This window comes from Ursus maritimus, unplaced genomic scaffold (assembly GCF_017311325.1).
Source record: "Ursus maritimus isolate PB19 unplaced genomic scaffold, ASM1731132v1 scaffold_7, whole genome shotgun sequence".
Lineage (NCBI taxonomy): Eukaryota > Metazoa > Chordata > Mammalia > Carnivora > Ursidae > Ursus > Ursus maritimus.
This window is the reverse complement of record NW_024426885.1, coordinates 29,456,921-29,470,278: the sequence shown is the minus strand read 5'-3', so window position 1 is coordinate 29,470,278 and position 13,358 is coordinate 29,456,921. Positions and strand designations below refer to the sequence as shown.

General features: G+C 50.7%; 1 long non-coding RNA gene across 1 annotated transcript in view; it reads left to right on the top strand.

The window, feature by feature from the left end:
* Positions 1-12,911, top strand: part of LOC103675555 — a 30,163-nt gene extending 17,252 nt beyond the window's left edge. Inside the window, exons 2-3 of the long non-coding RNA XR_571893.1 lie at positions 5,828-5,927; positions 10,786-12,911. This is a non-coding gene — a long non-coding RNA (uncharacterized LOC103675555). The remainder of the gene's footprint in view (positions 1-5,827; positions 5,928-10,785) is intronic.
* Positions 12,912-13,358: the final 447 nt, after the last annotated feature.

Sequence of the window (13,358 nt, the reverse complement as noted above, 5' to 3'; positions counted from 1 at the left end):
GCGGTCCCTGGCACCCGGGCCTACTGAGCCCTGGGTAGCTTTTCTCGCGCGGGGCCGTAGCCTGCCCCCTGGAGAGGCGCGTTCAGGAGCACAAACGGTTTTGAAAGTGTTTTAATGACTGGGCGCATCCGTAATGCAGCTGCCGCCGCCCAGAAGCTCAGACAACGAGCAGAGCAGCACGATGCAGTCTACCCTGTTATAAATATTTGATCTTCTAAAACGGTATTACCGTAAATATTATTTGCTGCCCTGAAAAGCTTCGAGCTCATAGTTTTAATTTCCCACATTAGGAGTCTAATGAAGAGGATTTCCAAGTGCCCTCTCTGGGGACAGAGTTTACTGGAAGGTTCCACGCTAGGTCCTGGGGGAGCTTAAATTTGGATCAGGTGATGCCTGTTCTCCGCGCGGAGCGGGGCGAGCGGGAGTGAGAAGCGCAGCAGGTGTGGGTGAACCAGCCCATGCGGCGGGGGGCGGGGGCTGAAGACACCCGCATTCTGAGCGTCCTGGGGAAAGTGGGGGAGGCTGCACTTCACCTAGGGTCCCAGAGAGGGGGTAACGCACGGCTGCCTGGTCTGGAGCCAGCTCTGCCTCTGATTGGCTGGGTGGCCTCAGGCGAGGAACCCAGTTGCCTCCTGGGTAAATGCAGCTGATGACGCCCCGCCTTCTGGGGGACGTCTCGGGAGAAGGCCCGTGCGCGTGCGCGGCGTGGTGCTCTGCGTGCAGTCCGCGTTCGCAAGATGCTGGCTCAGGACGCGCGTGAGCACGAGGTAGCTCCTCCGAGAGCCCCTGCTGCTGCGGCTGACGACACTCCGTGACCTCAGGTTAGCTCCCTCAGTGTGGCCTACGGGGCCCTCATGAGCCCGCCTTCCCCCTCCTGATCTCCTGCTGCGGATCCGAGCCCCAGGCCCCGGCCGGTCAGCTTGCTATTGTCTTTCACAGTCACATGGCCACATGTCATCTTGTCCTCCTTGTCCTTCCCCTCCTGCTCTCTCGCAGCCTTTGGCCTGGCCCAGGCCTTTCCGTTGTCATGCTTTAACTGTTCTTGGCTCCTCCGTGAAGCCTCCCTAACTCCGGGGCTCCCCCAGACCCTGTCCTGATGACAGGAGCTTGCTGACCGCCCGCTTGTCCACACAGGCCTGAGTGTCTGGCGAGCATGGAGGCTCGCTCTTCTTTCCATCTCCAGGGCTTGGCAGAGTGCTTGGTTCCTGGCGTTCTGTGAATGTTTGTTGAACGAATGAATGAATTATGCAGAGATTTACAATTTCTAAAGGACTTTCATCCTGACGCCCTTTGTTCTGCCAAAGTTCCTGTGAGCATTATGAGGCTCAGAGAGGTTGGGTGACTTGTCCGGAGTCATTCAGCAGATTCACAGAATGAAGGAGCAAGCCTCATCTTTACCCTGGGCCCCAGGGCAACTCTGAGTGATTATAGAGTATTCCAGGGTCTGAGCCATTTAAGGTTGGGTCAGAGCATCTCTTCCTGGCTCCGGCTGATTAAGAGTCAAGGGCTTCTACGGACATGTGAGTCCTGGGACTCTGGTGTTCCAGGTCATGGTGGTGAGGTGGGTGGAGAGGGGTTCTTCCAAGGGCTGGAAGCTACCAAGAACCCCCAGAGTCACCATATACTATAACAGCACCCCTGAATTTCCTAGGCATTTTCTTTCAAGTGCTTACAGCCCCACCTACTGAAGAGGAAACTGAGGCATGGAGATGTTCTGTCACTGGCTCAAGGTCATACAGGGCAGAACTTGGCAAGGAACCCGAGCTCTTAACTACTGCTCATTTCCCTGGGTCTTTGACACAGAGATCATGCCAGGGTCTAAAACAAATCTAGCCCCCAGGATGGCTGGTGCTGATGATTTAAAGGGCCCAACAGTGCTTAATCTTCCTGCCGGGCTCCCTCATTTTAGTAAATGTTGAGATTTAAGAGCTCATAAAACTGAGCTATAACAGTGCCCTGCCAAGAGCTCTGCACGGAGCTTTCTATCCTAGGCTGCGCCTGGCCTGGCGGTCCTCGCCTTGTCCCAAGTCACCCCGCAAGAGCTCTACAGCCGACTTCACTGCCAGGCTCCTTCAGTGCTCAAGAGGCCCATCAGGTTGTTTATGTCCTTGCCAGGGCTAGACTGACATGTGGTGTGGCAACGCGCACAGTGACTGACCGAATTCATAAACTGTTCAGGATGCCGGCAGCAGCAGCAATGCTGGGTGGGCACCGGGGTTCAGCCTGGTCACGGGGGGACCATCTTCCCATGGCCACAGCAAGACAGAGGCTATTCATGCCCGCGGAAGCAGCTCTGGCTATCGGCCGCCCTCCTTCTAATTGGCCTTCTTCAGACTGGAACCCCCTTCTAGAGTCTAGGGCTCATGTCGCCAACATGCGCATTCTCCAGCCATACTTACAGCGCTTAGCGTGGTTCTGTTCCGTAGTTGATACCCAAGCAGTGTGAACGGATGGAAGGATGGAAGCAAGAAAGGGGTAATTTGATTATTAAAATGTCCCCAACTCTTCGTACCTCCCTATAAAGGTACCTTTTGCAGTGTAACATCTGAGCTCCTCACATGAAAGGTAGAGGTTCCCCCACCCTCACCTCTTAAATGTGGGCTGGCCTTGTGACTTGCTTTGGCCAGTGGAATACAGTGGAAGTGACAGTGGCCAGTTCCACGCCAAGGCCCAAGACATCTTGGGCACTACTGCTTTTTCTTTCGAACCCTGTTGAGCGGCCAAGTGAATAAGCAGGAGCTAGCTCGCTGGATGATGAGGGACTCATGACCCAGTCACCCCATCACCCCAGCCTGCAGGCAGCCAACTGCCAGACATGCGTGTGAGGGGACACCAGCTGACCCGCCAGCTGATTGCAGACGCAAGATGGAGCTCAGTCGTGCCAGCCAAGCCCGGCTGAGACCTGCCCCCTGACCCACAGCCTCGTGAGCAATCGTAAATGCTGCGTTGAAGCCACTTAGGCACGGACTGACCGGTCCGGCTCAGACACCTGGGAAATGAGCCCCTTCAGGTTCAGAATCGTCCCCACTTCTCTTTTTACTTCCCTGTTTCATCCTATGCCCTCATCTCCTGTTACAGTCTGGCCAGAACCTTCTGCCCCATGTGTGGACTTTCTTCTTCTAAGTCTGTGTCTAAGATGCAGGGCGAGTTGCTCTGGTTGAATTCAACCGATTACCTTCATGGTGCACCTGCTGTGAGAGGCGTCATTCCAGCCGCCGTGGGCGTAGAGAAAACGACCGATGGCTCCCGCCTTCCATCGGCATTCAGTTGTCCTTACACCATTAATAATAAGTGATATCTTTACATCACCTGCCAATGGCCAAAGGGCCTTCACATATAGCACATATTCGAGCTTGTGATTTGGGGGTGACACGGCAGGTTAGATACAGAATTAGCTATTACTGAGTGCCTACTGCATACCGAGCACCTACTGCATACGCAGCACCGTGGCAGAGGCTGGGGAAGGAGAAATAAAAGAAGCAGGGTCACCGTAAACATGCCTGCTTCTCTAAGTGCTGGAGTGGTCAAGGCCACCCCCTCGACACATGCATCCCTGCTTGGTCGAGGAAACGGAGATGCGGAGCCCAAGACTATAAGCAACAAATGTATAAAGTTCCACTTTGAGGTGAAAGAATCAGATGCAAGTTAGGGGAGCCATGGCTGCGTATCTGTCCTGGTGAACAAGACCTGAGGAGGCTTTAGCTGTCAAAGCCACAACTGAAGAGTCACTTCAAATTTTCGATCACAGAACAAATCTGAATTCCTCATGGGATCGCGGTAAGGGGCCTGAGAGCCGCTGGGCCGGTCAGGCCTCATCTAGACGGATCGTTCCAGGCCAGGCTTTGCAGTGTAAGGAGTACCTTCATGCTGGTGGGTCAGCCCAAGGGTGTGGTCAGGGGGAGTGAGTGAGATGGAGAAGAGTCCAGAAACTGGGCCTGGAATACTTGAGGGAATTTGGGCTTTTTAGCCTGGAGAGGAGAGGACAAAGGGAAGATGGGAGGATGGAGTCAAATGCTTGACAAGGCTGTTGTGTTTTTCAGTGTTGTCCAAGAGGGTGCCGGGCAAGGAATTGTAAATGGGTAACTTTCAGTTCCGTTTAAGACGTAACTGTCTGCTATCTTGAGCTGCCCGTCAGCGAACAAGCTCTCTCTGGGGATGTGCAGATTCCGTTGACGAGTAGGGGCTGGACACGGGGCTCGTGGGCATGGCCAGAGTCTGGGTTCAGTAACTGCTGAGGGTCCTTCCACCTCTGAGTTCCTGTGACAGCGCCTCCAGCGTGGCTTCTAAGCCCCCAGGGGTCTGCCAGGTTCTCTTGTGAAGACGCTAAAAGGAAGGTTAACATGGAACGCCTCCATCAGCACGTTGGACTCTGGTAGCTGCTGAGAACATGTGAGAAGTGGTGTGTGCCAGGAGAACGTACATTTGCCTTCCTAGAGGAACCGGTATAAATCGTTTATCTATATAAAGGTTCATTGTTCATGTTATAAAAACATTGCCTGTAATTGATATAACTGTCTGGCACCTGCAGAAATGTGACGTGTAATTTACCATTCTGCTCTGACGTGGTGGGAGCAAAAGCCTGGACCCCTCTTTTCATTATGACGAGTGGCTCGCCTCTCCCAGTTAAAGGGTGCAAGAAAATGGAGGCCACCGTGTCAACCAGAGGGAGCTGGAGAGGAAGCAGACAAGGGAGGGGACGAATGAGACATACGGAACCAAAGGAGTGGTGCAGCATGGGACAAGTCAGCTGGGTGAAGGGATGGGAAGGGTGCGGTGTGCACCGGCTTCCGGCTTGCTGCTTTGGGACAATGATGGCGTTGATAATAGTAGTAATAGTTCACTTTTTATTGAGCTCTTACTATATGCCGGGGAGTAGGAGTTCTAAATATCATCTCATTTAAACCTCGCAACAATCAAATGCAGTAAATGCTCTTGTTAGTTCTTTTTTATAGAAGAACAATTAAAGCACAGAGAGTGGAAGTAACTTACTCAAGGTCACACAGCCAGGAAATGAGAAAGCTTGCATTCGAACCTGACTGGATCATCTGACAGGGGCTTGCACTTGCAGCCTCTTCTCAGTCATGTCTTGTCTCTCTGTCTCTGTAGTGCTAGTGGAAGGCCATCTGTCTGTCTTTCAGTCATCTGCAGCCCCTAGAGTGTGATGGCATCAAGGAACATTTTGAGAGCGCTGAGCGATCCCACCACCTCAGTATATTGATTCCTCCTCCGAATGAGACAGGCAAGAAAGATGGGTTCTGCCTGATGGCATAAATTAGGTCTGTGCCCTTGGGGTCCTGTCTCACCGCACAGCCTCCTTGCCATCCAGGTGGCAGCCTGCCTGCAGTGGCGCTTTGACTTTAGAGCGAGTCACCACCAGCACATGGCAAAGGCCGGGACAACAGCTTCCATGTTGAGCCTGGACAAATGGCAGAGCAGAGCAGAGGGCAATGCAATTTACAAGGAATCTTAGCAACCAGGCAACGGGCAATAAACCAGAAAATCGCCGAGGAAACTCAGCGGAGCATGGGCTAAACGAATTGCAGGATTTGTGAGCCAATTTACACCTGTCAGGGGAGGGGGGGTAAGGGAGGCACCAGGTGGCTCTGAGAGCCAGAGGACCGCCAGTCTGTCACCTCTGGCAGACCTGTCGAAGGGCAGTGGGGACATGCATTCCCTGCTGAGAGACAGCTGGGTGGTGGCCTCTGGGGACATTTCTGAGTGGATCTCAGGCCTCCCTTAGAGGAATCGGGGGTACATGAGATCACTGTGGATCAGGTGTGGGGGTAAAGATGTGAAGGGAGTGACCCTCTGTTTTCTTTGTTCCCAGGGAATCGATATAGATGAAGCATCTTCAAACACAAACAGAGCCCACCTTTGTTCTCCACTCCAAGGAGTTAATCTCCGAGGAAGTAAACATCATCTCTCAGGTGAGACACCTTATTGCAAGGTGGGAAGTGGACTTGTGAGGATGTGGAAAACAAGTGGGGGGGGGGTGAGCCCCTTCTCTCCAGGATGACATTGACACATGTCTGCTCAGAAACATATTCCCATCCCAAGAGACTTCTGGGGGGAGCAAATTCAACTGTCCCTGGGGCCTGTGGAGTGGGGAAGGCACAGGTTTTCATGATCTAAATCTATACACCTAAACAAAAGATCTGGAAGAGTGTCTAGGGGGACATGAGCACCTCCTGGGCTGCAGGGCTGGAGAGCGTCTGCCTTGTGATAGTCTGGTACGGTTAAGTCTCAGCTGAATGAATTAGCATGCGGGCAGTGATGCGCCAGACGCAGAATTAGGATGAAGGGACAGAATCTCATACTAAGGTAAGGACAAAGGCTTAGAATAAGCCTTACTAAGAGGACCGCCATGCCACTCTGGTGGTGTAATTCTTGCTGATGCTACTGGGAAGTGAAGAGTGGGATCCTGCAGTATGAAGAAACGGGCCTCAGTTTCCCCCTCTATAACCCAAGTTCTCCAGGGCCCTCTCCAGCTGCCTTGCTGTGGTTCTGTGGTTTGGGACAGTTGTGGGGGCTTAGGCATTGACTTGGAAAAGCAAGTGTGATCCTTTGCTCAAGCCACATGGAGCTCTCCCCTGAAGTTCTGGAAAGCCTTCCTGATCCAATATTCCCTTGCTTCTGGGTTTTCAGCCTCCACTCCCCCCAAGGCCTTGTTCCTGCTCAGCAGGACATAGCAAAGGGGTCCTATGTGGGACCTACACAGGCTCCTGCCACAATTCCCATCTAGAAGGCCACTTGCAGGGAGGGTTGGAGTGTGGGGAGGGAGCAATGGTGAGATGGCGGCTACCCATCCCAGCACAGGACCCCTCATCCAGCCTTCCGGCCCTGAGCATGGAGACGAGGAGAGCCCAGCATGACTGAGACTGCTTTGACTGCCAGCCTGGTTGGCAGTTCACACAATTTAGGCAGCTAGGAGGGTGACTCTGGAGTAGCACATAGGCGGGTTTGAGTTCTCCTTCCCTGTGGCCAGGAGATTGGGGCAAGTGACTTTCCTCTGAGCGCATCTGCCTCCTCCCACGTACAGTGAACACGAGGATAATACCTGCCATGTAAATCTCGGAGTATCTGAACTAGCACGTGACGGCACTTAGTGCGGGACCCAGCATCTGGTTAGCGCACACTCGGGAACAGTTCACTATGTTTAGTGTCAGGGTCCCAAACTCCAGGGTCCAGATGCATACGTTCCACAGCTACCTAATTAGAGACTCTAGCCTCGGGACCAGCAGGAGGCTCAGGACTCAGACCTCAGCTGGCACAGCCTGGGACTGCACAGGGCAGTGAAGTTGAATTTCCAGGGGAGCTGGGAATCCACCGAATGGTCTACAGAATCAAGGCCAAAGGATAAGGGCAAAGAAAAGAACCAGATCTTCCCAGAAGGATCCGTCACAGGGTGCATCGGTCAGTTTCTGCTGTGTGACAAACAGTGATAGTGTCTCCGTGGCATATACGACAGCAAGAACTTAGTTTGCTCACAGATTTACAAGTTACCTGGTAAAGCTCTGCTTCGTATGGACCCCAGGCTGAAGGAGCAGCAGTTTCCTCCAAGCTCTTCTGGCCATGGCAGAAACACAGGGATCAAGTGGAAGTCTGCCCAGCCTCTGAAGGCCTTGGCTTGCAACTGGTACACTGTGACCTTGGCCTCTCTTCTGTTGGCCAAAGCAAGCCCCAGGGACCAGCGTGGAGTCAAGGGTAGGGACATGCACTTGCCCATGTTGAGGCCAGAGGAAGGGGGTATTTGCAGGGAGGGGGTGAAGAATTGTGGTCTCTAGTCTAATCTACCACGTAAAGAGTGGGCCCTGAGAGGGAGAAGGGGCTTTAGGAGATAGAGAGATCACCAAGGTGACGTACACAAGTGAGAGACACATACCAGAGAAGGTCCACGGTGGGGCTTAAGGAGGAAGGAAATATTCGGTGACAGCACTGGGTCAGAAGCGATTGGGTCCCCTCCCACGGGTCACTGGCCACTGCCAAGAAGCCACTCTGCATTTTATTCTATCAGTCACCAAGTGGGCTGGCATGGAAGTGGCCTGGGTACCATCCTTGTCGGGAAATAACCTACTGTCATAACAGTAAGAACTGTATTGTTTTTAATTTTATTATTTATTTGAGAGAGAAAGAGCATGAGTGGAGAGGGAGACGCAGACTGTCTGATGAGCCCCGATGCGGGGCTCGATTCCAGGGCCCTGAGATCATGACCTGAGCCAAAGGCAGATGCTCAACCCACTGAGCCACCCGGGCGCCCTGCGGGAAGTGTATTTGATCTGAGAGGCTTACCAGACTTCAGTTACACAGGAAAATGACTAAGCGACACCAATATATTATAATTTATTCCTAAAAAATCCAGTTCTTCTCATTTAGGCCTAATGTACCCAACTGCATCTTATAATAGCTCTGAGTGCAGTTGCCTGGAAATACCAGGAAGGAACTTGGAGTTAATGAAGGGAATTATTAATTACTAAGGCAGATATGACCTTAAAGAGGTGACCTATGGGTCAAGATGATGGTTTATTTATTTATGACCGGTATTCCTACAACTTCCAAGCAAATTTGAGATGACCGACAATTAAAAATATAGGCCCCAGGATAGTGAGATTACAGATGAAATATCCAGTCACATGGATGAAGGAGAAAATGATTAAAGCAGAAACCTAGCAGAAGATAGTTACTGCAATTGCGCATTAAATTGAGCTAAAGCGAAAGGGGAGATAGGATGAGTTATTGGACGAAAGGAAGTAGAGCCATTTGTCAGGAGAGGCAAACTTTTCCTGGACGCTCCATGTGAGCACGAATTTATCACAAGGATCTCAATATAAGGACACGGAGGCACATCATACACGCTGTCTTCGAAGACCTCTGCAGGAAGTACAGGAACATTCTTCAGACGGTCGTTCATGACACAGATCCTGGATAAAAGCTGAGGTCTTAGGGATGAACCCTTCTAGACTTCATGCAGCCGCAGCTAATGGCTCATGGATTGTTGTAGAGGCAGGGCCAGTTGGACATGTTTAGAAGCCTGGGGTTAAAGCCAGAGGTCAAGGGCTTGGAGGAGATGTGTGGCTTTCCCCCGGGAGCCAGGCCGAGAAAGTACCCCCCACCCATTGATGCCGTCTTGCCCTTGTCCCCTTGAAAGTGTGAGAGGCAAGCTAGGCAGTGTCCTGAGTGGGGGAAGGGGGGAAAGCCCTTGGTCAAGGACAAAATACGACTGCAGCACAGAACAACACCAGTATTATTTCATGTACGTGAACAAAACATACCTGCAAAGATGGACGACCGAGAGGAAATCTGCTGGAATGGTCATGGTGTTAACTTTTGGGTGGTGGAAATTTGGAGCAGTCTTGTTCCTACTGTGCTGCCCCTCCCACATCTTCTGGATTGAGCTTGTGTAACTTCTGTAAATAGAGAGAAAGCTGGCTTTCGTAAATCCTGCTTCTGGAGGTCTGCGTGGTGGATGGGAACCGCCAACCACCGCCATGTTTGCTCAAACAGGTGTTTTTCCAGGCAGGTGGGCATCCGCACCTTCAGGACTACGGTATGCTCTTCATTCCGGTTTCTGCTTCTCTCACAGGTGACTAAACCTGACCCCACTTTTCCAAGTAGTGTAAAGAAATCACATGCATTAATTTCGCAACAGGGTAAAGAAGATGCTGGAAGACACTGGCAGCTTCTATCTCCTGCCAGTAAGGATGTGTTATTTCATTGGTACAACTTCTTGGGCAGAAAAACTGGTGGTCTATCACAGAAGTTTTTAAAATTCACATGCTATGGCTGCACTAATTTTGTCTGTGAACTTATTCTAAGGGAATAGTCACTCTGCATGTGAGGACTGAGCTCTAAAAAGTATTCCTTACAGCATTATCTATTAAGCGTGGAAACAACTGAAATATTCATCATTAGAGACTGAGTTAAATGCATTGTGTTTTTCAGGAACTTGGTACAGCTAAATAGCTGGAAGGATTCTTAATGACAAGGGGCGATGCTTTGCAGTTCCCTGTTGAATGAAAAATGGAGGTCGCGAAAGATCAGGCGTAGGACCATTCCGTTTTTGGGACAAGGAAAAGTGTATATATCAGTAGGATTATAGGCTATTTTGCTTTCTTTCCCCCACCCCTGTTTTGAGTTTATCTGTATTTACTAAAATACTATGTATGTCTTTGGCAATGAGAAAAAAGGGGAAGAAGCACTTTTAAAGCACAGTACTATTTTACCGTTCTGTGTCCTGGGGGAAACGAGAGGAATCTCCTGCGTGTTGGGACGCTCTCGAGGAAGCATATTTGGAACAAGCTTGCCAGCTTCGGGAGAGTAAGTTGGCTCTGAATAGAATCAGAGCATCTTTGGGGCCATTTGTCTGTACTGTCCTGTCCTCTCTGTCCCCCCTCGGTTGGAAGCAATTCGTGTGAGACTGAAAGTGCAGAGGGTCCATCCTTCTCTCCTCCCCCTCGCATCCCAGCTGACGTGACGGTGAAGGATTGGCTAGGAGCCGGTCGTGAGGCCTGTCCTGACACGGCGGCTCCCCGGCCATCTCGCTACTGTGCGTGACAAACGATGCGAGGCCAGACCAAGAACAATCGCTCGCCCTGACATCAGGCTGGCTTTGAAAAGATGACACATTCTTCTCCAGATGAACCAGCCTCTAAGAGACAAGGACCCAAAGCGCTGCCCCTGGGTCTTGTGTATACACTCCTTGAGATTTATTTGGCTTTTTGCTATTAAGTTCAGCCCTTTGAAAATTCATCTCAGTCCAATTTCTTACCGTGTTGCTCCTCTTTGCAGACAGGCTGCGACAGACGAACATTTTTCCTCTTGGTCTCCCTAGCTTATAAGCCATGAGGAGTGAAGGGAAATGTCTTCAAGGGAAAAGAATAAATTTGAGCATGTCAGAAGCATTGCCTGGACTCCGTGCCGCGAGATGAAGGGATGTCTGGTTGAAATAAAGACAGGCAGAAGAAATGTCATCCAGGGGAAGGCAAGAAATCACAGCCTACAGGAGTCCTGGGCTCGGAGAGATGCAAACAAAGCTGGCCAAGCGCCTCGGTGTCTGTTGAGCTGGTTCTCGAAGTGCGGTCCAGGGATCCGGGTGGCCTTGAAGTTCTTCTGTGTTTCCCAGAAAGCGAGATGACAGGTACCAACTGAGGGCCTTTCAAATGCAGGATGCTTGACATGTGATCTCTCTCCAGCCTCACCACAACTGTCGGAAGAAGCTGTTCTTACCCACGCCCTCCAGGCCCAGGGACCAAGGTACAGAAGGGTTGAGGAACTTGCCTGAAGACACACAGCTGGAAAGCGGAGGAGCCCGAATTCGAACCCAGCTGCGTCTGACTACCAAGCGTGGGCCCCCAGGGCTCCGCCAGGCTGTCTTCTTCTGTGTCAATATTTGTAACAGGACTGAAGTAAATGAAAATATTATGGACAGTGATTTTGCCTCGGCACTGATCAGCTCCCACTGGTGCAACAGGCACTTGCTTTTAACATTGTAGATGCTTTCTATTTCCGGCATGAATCGGTGGTTTGCTTTTGAGAACAAAGGGTTCGCTTCACACTGTTTTACCAAAGCAGGACCAGTTTCTTGTTTATTCTCGTGAGAGATTTTTAAATTTATTTTGCTTTCTTTTTTTTTTTTTTAGTTGTTTTGTCCTGGGTTTTTTGTTTTGTTTTGATTTGATTGATTGATTGATTGCAGTGGTCAGTAGAAGAGGGGGATGTGCTCGCTTCACAAAGTGGATAATGGCTAGAAGTTTTAAGAGGCTCTGCTTAGCACAGCGAAGATGCACTCCTTTTCCTTTATCGAGAGTCTGGGGACACGGACAGAAATTTTAGAACTTGGTTTCTTTTTAAACAAATTTTTATAATTTGAAGTCCTTTCAGACTTACGGGAACATTGCAAGAATACCAAGAACTTCCTTTAGTATAACTTCTGTGTGTCTGCTCCGTTTACTGTACCTTCACCCGGGTTCGCCATTTGCTCCACTACCCTCTCTGTCTCCATGTATCTGCCCATCGTCATTATTCTCTTCCTCAGCTATCTGAGGACAGGTTGCAGACACGATCCCTCGTGCCCTTAAATACTCTAGCATGCACTGCCCTAAATCAAGGACACTCTCCTCAGTAACAGCCACAAATCCTCCAAATCAGGAAATACTGCTGTGACAGGGCCGTCCCATTCATAGAGATCTCATCCAGAATTTGCCAACTCTTCCAACAGTGCTTCCTTCTTGCCTGGTTCAAGACCAATCCAAGATCACACGCTGCTTCTGGTTATCACCTGGATTTCCTCTCAGTATGGGGCAGTTCCTCAGTCTTTCCCTCTCTTTCTTGACCTTGGCCATTTATAAAGAGTACAGACCTCTCATTGGGGTTTTCCAATGGTTCCATGCCTAGAATCAAGCCATGCATCTTAACAGGAAAAGCCCAGAAATGAGGCTGGGGTGCCTTTCGTCAGGGGGCTCACGGTCAACTCTTCACGCCACCGTGATAGACCCATCTGGTCAAGGTGGCGACTGCCAGACTTCTCTACTGTTAACTCACCGTTTTCCCCTCTGTGGTTGACAAGTATTTTCCAACCACCAAATATGGTTGGGGAGATATCTTAAGGCTATGCCAATATCTTATTCCTTCGGAGACCTCCACCCTGCCTTAGCATTTGTTCATGCCTTTATCAACAACCCCTACGACGGCTGCCCAGCAGAGACAATTGATTGCCATCGTTCCTTCTACATTTGTTTGTTGACATCTACCTCTTTTTTTTACTTGTCTGCCGACCTGTCTCTGTCATCTCTCTGTCTCTGTCTGACCACAGGTTTAGACCAACACTTCCAGCTACAGCCCATCACCTCAGGACTCTATCATTCTCTGTTCCCTACTTGTAAATCCCTTCTCCAGCAGTGAGAAACTTCACTCCAATCAGCCTCAACATATTTACTTCTCCGCTTACTCCCCCTTATGTCTCCCATCTCCTGACAAGGCCAGAAGCCTCTGAATTTCCAGCTTTGCCTCCACCATCTCAGCCAGGCAGCTTCCTGGGCTGTCTCTTAGCCCCTGGCCATACTGCCACCTCCGGGGGGAGGAAAGGGAAAGAAAGAGAAAGAAGAGGAAGAAGAGCAATTTGAGGACCTGATCATTTTCTTCAGGGTCTTTCCCTATAGGTTGCTTCCCACTGTGGTTAAGGCAATCTGGGGCTACCTTCTTTAGGAATCCCTCTCACTCGAAGGCTATGCTAAAAGGACAGTTGCATTTTAATGCCAATGGATTCCCCTCCCCTACACTCTTCCAAGTGATTGGATGGGGGGAGAGTCAGGGCATCGCTGGCCAGCAACTGGTGAGATCCTTTCTATCCAGGACCTGAGCTG